We start from the raw sequence: 9,767 nt of genomic DNA, 5'->3' as shown, positions 1-9,767 counted from the left end.
GAATGAAGATCTAACTTTTATGTAAACTTTTGTTAAAATCACAATTAAAAAAACTTTTTTAAAAAGAAAAGGTCTAACACCACAATAGCAAATAACAACATTATCAAAGTACTGATATGCTACAAGGCTAGACACTCAACTCTTGTTATTATGTTCTGTCTAGTGGGGACTGAATCAAGGAAGTGCAGGATTGCCCGCCCTTCTGTAGAGGAGCTGGCAGATTCAAACCACATGTCTTTTAGGCCACTAGAGCTCCCTTGAACACTCAACTTCTAGCTGAAATTTTTGTGGTTCCTTTCTACTGAAAAGTTACTTTAGAGACCTGCTTATGAAAGGTTATAGCCCTGAAAAGAAAATTGAGTGCTGTTGTTGCTTAATGCCATCAAGCCTATTAGGACTCATAGTGACTTATGAACAAATTTGAACTATTTCCTATCTGTGACATCCTCATCATCATCTCTCACACACTTGAGCTTATTGCTGCAATCATTTTATAAATCCATCTCATTTAGGGGCTTGCTCTTTTTGCTGACTCCTCACTGTTCCAGAAATATTCTTGTCAAAGAAATTATTGTCTTTTTTTGCTGTTGTGTTCCGTCTAGTGGGAAGTGACTCTTAGATGACCCTCCAGTATGCTTTCAGAGGCAATAAAAATCATGAAAGGAGAACGTCCGTCTTTCTCCCATGAAACAGATGATGGATTCAAATTGTGTACCTCTGGGATTACAGCACAGCTTTATACCACTGGGCCACCAGAGCTTTTCAAGCTATAAGCATTCCCAACATGTTCAAAATATGTGAGATGAAGCTTTGCCACACTTTTCTCTAAAAAACTCTATAGCTGCACTTTTCCTAAGACATCTTTTGTTTTTTTTTTCTTTTAGCAATCCATGAGATAGTTAGCACTTTTCACCAACCCAACAACTAAAAGACATCAATTCTTTTGTCATCGTTATTAGTTATCTATCTCTCAGACATATAGCAGGTGATTGGAAAGACTAAGAGTTGAATCAGAGACACAATAGCATTCACAGTGGCATTTCTTCAGACCTTTCAAGAGGTCCCTGAGACCACTTCTTCACGCATGAATTGAAATTGAAAAGATATTAGACATTTATTAAATTTGGTGAAGAAAAAGGCAGTATAAAATAAGGGGTTGCAATTAAATTGATTCTGGATGTCTACGGTTTATTATTCCAAATGTCTTTAGTAGCCAATGATTAACTTTATTTTGTAATGAAGTATTTATTATATTAAGGAGACTGAATTAAGGTGAGATACAAACCTTATCCTAGCAGAGGCCTATATAAGCTCATGAGACCTCAGTGCTAGTGCTCTTTTTATTTTATTTTGGGATGCCTGCCTTCAACACATAGTGTACAATGCTCACAAGCCTCTTTAAAAGTTTCTGGGCGACCTTCCAGGGAATCACTGACACCAAGAGACATAGAAGAACTAGGTGACTGAACACAAATGAAGGGCTCTTGATCTTGGAAATTGTGGAATGATACAGCAGATCAAGCATTTGGGGCAATGTTGACTCAACACTTCTTACAACTGGTCTACTACTAATCTTAGCAGAATGAACTATAAATACATTTGGTATCAGGAGTGAGATTTGCCACAAGGTCCAGATTACCTGTAATCTGTCTTTGGAGAAAAATAGAACAAACTAAAGAGTGAGAAACATTTATCCTCTGGATAGAATAAGGAATATCCATGTATTAATGCAGCTCTGATGATGCATTCAGTTACAAAAGGTCAAAATTACTCATGGTATATGAAGTTAGTGGACCTAACATCTGAGAAGTTGGTTAATTAGATACATACAGAAACACAGGGTGATAAGGAAAGAGGGAAACGTACAATTCTATGGCTTTTGCTGTCAGTAGCGAAAGCATATGTAAGGAAAAAATGTTGAAACTAAGATTGCTGAAAACAGCACTGAACTAAGTCCTACCAGAACAGAGTTACACCTCTTAATATCAAGATCTATCTGTAAAGAAAAAAACCAAAACAGCAACAACAACAACAACAAAACAACCCCAAACAAACATGTGGAAGCAACCAGAAATACCTCTCTAATCTATAGTCACAAACAAGTAGTTCAGAACAAGATCAAGAAATTATTGTGACCAAGGGATACAGCATAGAGGAAATGAATGCTTGTAGATCGTTATCAGAACATTCCTTAGGAATATTACTAAAATGGATTGAAAGAGTGACATATTTACGGGCAGCATCTGTGGTTCTGAATGCTGCAGAATGGAGGATTAAGTTTAGGTTCATGCAAGACCCACAGTTATCTATACAATAATCATCAATGACATTGCAAGACACAGTCACACAGCAGATTAAGCCAGAGGGGACAATTAGCTTGATAGAGTGAATTAAATATGTGAACATGTTTTTTATCCCTCCAAGGGAAACCGTCCTCTTGTGTAAGTAACAAATGAAACATTCCCAAAGAAGCAGTTGATGTGCTACATATGAAAGTTGTGTTACAATGGCTTTATGATACTAAAGGCATTCTTCCAATGAATATGCCCCTTACAGACATCATGACAGAGATGGTAATCAGGGGAGCTCCTCCAACATGAGCATCTCATGTAGCTTTGTTACTAGAGAATAAGGCAATAATTGAAGTAGCTATGTCTCCTCTATTGAACAGACTTCTCCTTATGGGCTTTAAGAAGTATCAGAGTGTTTCATAGGTAAATCAGAAGAGACTATGGAGAAAAAGATTTACCCTAGTAGGGTGGACATTTGGGATGGTTACCCAAGAATGGGATGAATATAGTGGACATTGATGAAGTTGAGACAAATATTCTAAGGCAGCACTATAGGAGGTTGGGTGGACCATTAAAGGCTCCTGCTGTTTCCCCAGCATCAAGAAGGCCTAAACAGGTCCATTCTAATCATCTCAATCATGAGGAAATTAATAATGAGGGGACCCACTCAGAATCATTTGAAGCCAAAGCTCATTTACTTGATCAAGATAGAGATTGATGGTAAGGGCAGGGTGTTCTGGTGCACCCTCTAGCAGGGGACCTGAGGCCATATGCACATGTATGGTAAAATGGCCTAGGGGTGGAGAAAAACTTTTTGGGGCTTCTGGACACAGAGAACAAATGTACTATAATTCCCAAACCCATTGATAAAATTTTGAAGGGACCCAAAGTTGTAAAAGGAGGACATGGCAATGCAGCAATTAATGAGACTAAAGAGTATATCTGGATGGGAATTGGAAAATATCAACAGATATTGTATAAATTAGTCACATATCCTTTTTCTAAGTATATTATTATTGGTATATATGTTATATATATTTGGGGAACAATCCCTTCACCAGATATTGTTAAACTAAGGGCTTGTAAATCTGCCCTGAGGCCGGTGCTAATAGAACATGCTAAATGGAAATCCTTTAGAATTGCCTGCACCCACGCAGGTTGTTAATTTGAAACAATATTGGATTCCTGGTAGGAGAAAGGAAACAACTACTTGATTAAAGACATGCTAAAGGATGGAGTGTTGGTACTGACAAATTCTCTATCAGTCCTGTAAGAAAGAAAGATTTTTTTTTTCCTTAATGTCCTGTCAAACAGACAGATGTCTTGTGAACTTTAACTGTATATTATCAAGACCTAAATAGTGTCACCTGTGGCTTTGGCAATCCCACACATGATATCAAAGGATGATATCAAAGGTGCAGGAAGCACAGAAGACCAAAGTAAGCTTAGTACTCAGATATTGCAAATGCTTTCCCCCCTTTTCTATTCCAATTCAGAAAGAGTCAGCCACAATTTTCTTTCACATGGAAAGGATCTCAATTTAGCTTTACAGTCTCACCACAGGGTTACCTGAACAGCCTACTGCCATAACTTCATTAAAAGAGACTTGGACTTAGTCTAAATATCCACTATAACTATGTATTAATTATATACAGCATTGATGATAACCTGTTAATATCAAACACTGAAGAACAGGCTAGATATTATTTTAAAACATTGGTTGTCCACATGACCAAAAGAGACTGGTTTATAAGGCCAGTAAAAATCCAGCTCCCTGCCCAAACAGTAAAATTCTTGGGAATTACCTGAGCAGGAGCCACCGATAATAGTCCACAGACCACTAAGAACAAAATGCTGTCATTTCCTATTCCCAAGACTAAGCAGGAGGCCCAATGTTTGATTGGCCTATTTGGATTTTGGAGGAATCAACTTTGAATATTATTAATTCCCATTTATAAAGTTACTTAAAAGAAAAATGGATTTGAATGGGGACCTGACCAACAGCAAGCTATGGCTGAAATACAGAAAACAGTTCCACTTTCCTTTTTTCTAGGCCCTTATAATCCACATTGAGACATGATTCCTGAGGTATCAGTCACCTGTGCTTATGCAGATTGAAGGTTAAGACAAATACCTGAGAGGGCTGTCCTGCAGTGGCCATTGAGATTCTGGACAAGGAAATCTCCTGATGCTGTTGCAAGATATATGCCATTTAAAAGACAATTAATTACCTGCTATTGGTCATTGGCTAAGACTACTTCAATGATAGGACAAACAGCAAGACCCATTATGTCATGGTTTATGTTGGAGGAACACTCTAATAAGAAGGTGGTGCCCAAAACATTTCTTTGATAAAATGGAAATGTCACATCCAGAAACAGGCGACTGAGAGAATGCAGGGAGGAACCTACCATAACTAGGAGCAAGTAGTCTGCTTTACCATTGGTCCTACCCTAAAAACTCCAGATAGACTGCCAGAGCTTGTTGCTGCATGGACAGTGCCCTATGTACAACTTCTAGCTTCTCAGCAAAGGTCTGCTTTGTTCAGAGACAGCAGTTCCAGGATGGATGGACAACATTTCCTGTGCAAAGTCACCACAATATTATGAGTAGTGGGCAAGATTCTGATTGAGCAAGGCTAGGAGAGATCTGCACAATAGGCTGAATTGCATGCTATCTTTCTAGCAGTGACTGAGGAATAGAGTTCGTTTTTGAAGTTTTACTGACTCATGGGCAGTAGCTAATAGCTTAGCCATATAGTCAGGGAAATGGGCCATGGAAAACTGGACTGTTAAAGAGATATCAATATGAGGCATGGGCCTATGGAAAGCACTCTAGGAATTTAGGGGGCACATCAGTAGTGGACATGTCAATGTCCATAAAAAAAACAAACCCATTGTCAGGACCAGAGGATGATCAGAATCAGCAAGTGGAAGGTTGATGGATCCCTTTGAGTTGGCCAACTGGGTACATGAAATGAGTGAACACAGCGCTGCTGTAGCAATGCAGAAATGGGCTTAAACTAGACATATTTCTTTTCCACCCTATGAAGCACAAAACACCAATAAAAATCACTCTGTTTGACAGCAAGAGAGAAAAAGATTACAAATGGCTATGAGTTAAATTCCTGGGGTGGGATGGGGGGAGGGTCTGCGCAAAATTGTTCCGTTGCTAGTGGCTGAGACAGCACACTGATGTTGGACCTTTGTAACCCCACCAAACCTGAATGGGAATGAATAGACTAAAGCAGAAGTATTTGCCAGACTTGTCTTGATGCCTGTAATTTGGACTGACACAGTAGTTGACCCTGATATTCCTTCCCAGGATGGAAAAATTTGGATAAAAGTAAATGAAAAATGGGAGGAAGGAGAAATAATAGCCAAGGGTAAGGGAATGAATAAATGAGTCATAAAGGAGGAAAAATCTAACATTATATTAATACCTTGAGAGAAACCCAGAGCAAAGAAACAACTTTCTCCAACTAAACATCAGAGACCAGAAAAGCAAACTTAAGGTACACTAAATGGTTAAAAATTAAATGTGTTAAATATTACATGTTTATTTGAATGTATTTGATGAATAATAATGGTTTTTTATGTTGTAGTGTTAATATATATTGTAAAAATAGTGTTTCTTATAATAATGATATATTGTATTTAGGGTAATCATGCAAGTCTACTTCTCATGACTGGAAATACTAAAAGGGGAATGTTTGCCCTGGAGAAGTGCTTATTGAAAGCAGTCGACCTTGAGCCCATGAGGCATAGCCTGTGAGAAGATTAAACTTATCTAGTACTTAGAATATTTGTGTAGTAGCAGCTTAAATGTTAAGCATTATGGAAGCCATTTTGTACATTTGTGGTTTTTTTTTTTTAAGAAAATGTATACTTTATTTGGTATTAAAAGGTGTGAATATATTCTTTTCTTTTTTTTAAAATTTTCATTCATTTATTGTTAAACATTTTCCCCCTATCCTCCCTCCCCCCAGTTTACTTTTTTCTTTGGAAAAAAAAGTTCTTTTATTCTTGTATTGTCTCCTCTCCACCCTACCCCGCCGACCACTGCCGACTACTTTACTATGCAACTCTTATTTTGGACTCTTGTCATGCTAATAACATATAATCATATGTTCGTTTTATACAGTTCTCTCTCATCTGTTTCAATGCCACGTACATTATTTATCCCCTCTTTTCTTAGTTTCCCTCAACTCCTATATCAGTCCTATTCTATAACAGTGGCATTATACAGTATTTTTCTATTTGTGACTGAGATATTTCACTCAGCATAATTTCCTCCATGGTCATTCATTTTGTATAATAGTTCATGAGTTCTTTGATTTTCAGTGTTGCATAATATTCTATTTTGTGAATATACCACAGCTTCTCTAGCCATTTGTTTGTTGATGTACACTTGGACTGTTTTCAACTCTTTGCTATTATGAACAAAGCAGCAATAAACATGGATGTGTATATATCTGCTTAGGTGGCAGTTATGGTTTCTTTAGGGTACATTCCCAGTAGTGGAGTTCCTGGGTCCTGCTATTTCTATTTCCAATTTTTTTTAATTGCTTTTTTTTTTTAAGAAAGCGTCATACTGACTTCCATAATGGTTGCACTACTTTACACTCCCACCAACAATGAATAAGGGTTCCAGTCTCTTCACAACCTCATCAACATTTGGCCATTTTATATATTAACATTAGAGAAACCATTTTGTTCTGACAGCCATTTTAAGAATGCATACCTTAATATTTTTTAACAAGAGTATGTGTTGCTAATGCTTTTGTTTCCTAGTTCATGGTGACCCAATTTCGTTACTACTCCATGACTACATTCTGTACTTGGCCTGGGGCCCTGGATACCCATGAGAAATCTGAAATAATAACGACTACCAGCTGCGGTGAACATTGTGTAACCCCCAGGCCCAAGTTCTGTATATAAACCCAATATTTACTTCCCCTCGATATTAGAATGGTTTTGGCAATAGCTGACATTCTTGAGCGATGCTTTAAAAAAGATTTGTTAATCTCCAGTATTGGCTGAGTGTTTAAATGTCACATTTTCTGCCGTAATCTTTTTATTTGAGTGGATTACTAGGTTCACTTATGATATTTAATTGAAGAGATTTATATTTGGAGGTACCCAGCAATAAAGAATTCAGCTGAGTTTGGACGTATCTCATCAGCACTATTGACCTAGCGTGCACAGATGTATAGATAAGGAAAAAAGAGTTGCTGGCTCGAAGAGCAAGGAGTCATGAGGACAACTCATCTTGTTGACTTGACCACAGGTATGGGCTAAGACTGAGTGAAGAAACCAGTCACTCTGGAAGATAAGAAGAAGTGTGGAGATTGCAGCTGATGCCCACTTCCACTTAGCAACTGATGATTAGAAATGCATTGACCAGAATCCAATCAGATGAAAATAAGATATTTCTTGTTATGAGTCATTGTTTATTACTGCAATCTGAAGGCATGCTCTTGACTGGTTTAAGGATGCAGATGTCAGATGTTCTCCCTAGAAGAGAATATTCTTCTGAGAATGGAACATCATTGTTTCTTCAAAATACTGATTTCATAGGAATGAGTCAATCAGGAATTGACTAGCTGAAATAGGGGAGATTACTACATGAGGCATGAAGTTACTGACTTGCATACTTTTGTGAATGCAGTTATTATTAAAATTGCAAGGGGGAATTTGATTCTTCAAATGTGAGGATGATGGCTAGAAAAGCCAGGGGATGGACTCTTGATGTCTAAAATTTATAATTTAAAGTATCTTAACTGTGTTTTGTGTTGAAGTATTTATTATATTAAGGAGAGAAGATTAGGATTGAATACAAATCCTACCATACTTGTTGATTGTCTTCGAGTCAAGCATGCCTCATAACAACCCTATTAACAAAAAGCCTGAAGCATAGTTCATAGAGTTTCCTAGAGGTTTTAATAAGTTAGGGACCTCAGTGCTAATTCTCTTTTTACGTAGAACATATACCTTGAATGCATCATTTACAAGGCTCATCAGTCTCTTTAAAACCCATATGCATACCTACAATCACATGAGTCATTCCACTGATGAGTCTGAGTCTCTGGGAGATGTTCCAGAGAATCTCTGAAGGAAATACAATGTGGAAATACAATGTGTTTTGCAGGTATTAAAAATTCTAATTCATAAAATTTAGCAACTAATCTTTATGGAGTAGAATGTGGAATCAAGATCAGACGAAGACTCACTAATACCTGTGTTACACAGATGATACAACTTTGCTTGCTGGAAAATAAGAAGGCAAGACCTTTGTTACAGATGACCGAAGACTGTAGCTTCCAATATAAATTGTTGTTGCTCGTGATTGCCAGAACAGATTCTTTTCCTCCCATAGAGAAGAGATGTCCCTCAACTTATTTTGGATAGCAGCATCCATGTTGGATGCACTGGAGAATTGGATGTGAGGTGGTACTTGGAGGTTGGGGAAGTCAATGCTGGTGTACTTAAAATATGGGAACACTTAGAGCCATGAGGCTCAAGGCTGAGGTGCCTGTGTGCACATTTTGGGAGCTATCTTGACTGTTTTTGTTATTAACTTGAATTCTAAACTTTTAACTCTTCCAATAGGGTCTGTGTGGTCTATGAGCTATTACAATGGATTTCAGAGCCAGGTAAACAGTAAGATTTGTGTTGAGATGAGCAGAAGGAGGCATGGGAGAGTGACATGTCTGACTTCATGGGGATTGGTTTTGTGTTATTGATGATGTTATGGGTGGGCATCGTTTTCCCCTAAGAAGTTGATAAAGGTCAGATATAGTGCTCTCCACATGGCCTTTGCTCTTTTTACAGTTTCTATTCTGAAAAAGGCGTACTAAAGAATGTGAAAATTGTAGAACAATATCAATAATAGAACATGCAAGTAAAAAACCTGTCGATGATTGGAAAAATAGCTAGAACTATGCATCAACACAGACCTGCCAGAAATTCAAGTTGGATCTAGAAAAGATTATGGGTCCAAAGACAACATTACTGATAACAGATGGGTCTTGGATGGAAGCAGAGAATAATGTAAAGATGTCAATTTGTGTTTTATTGACTATGAAAAAACATTTGGGTGCGACCACTGTGGAAGGCGGTATGGCACTTTCTCAAAAAGTTGCAAATAGCGATACCATTTGACCCAGCAATTCCACTACTGGGAATAAACCCCAAAGAGACCATAACTTCCACCAAAGCATAATTTATATATGTTGTTGTTGTTATGTGCCATCGAGTCGCTTGCGACCCTATGTACAACAGCCCTAAACTCCGCTCTGTCCTGTGCCAGTCGCACTGTTGTATGTAGGAAGCAAGTACGATATTGTCACTTAGGTGTATATTAAAAGACAGTATGATTTATTCATTGCAAATACCTTTTATAAGAAACATAAACACAGGCTATACACATGGATCTCACCTGATGGTATGCACAGGAGTCAAATAGATTACATTT

The sequence above is a fragment of the Elephantulus edwardii genome, unplaced genomic scaffold (assembly GCF_000299155.1).
Source record: "Elephantulus edwardii isolate Elephantulus edwardi_28Jun2011 unplaced genomic scaffold, EleEdw1.0 scaffold00043, whole genome shotgun sequence".
Lineage (NCBI taxonomy): Eukaryota > Metazoa > Chordata > Mammalia > Macroscelidea > Macroscelididae > Elephantulus > Elephantulus edwardii.
The sequence above is the reverse complement of the archived record's forward strand: the minus strand, read 5'-3'. Positions refer to the sequence as shown.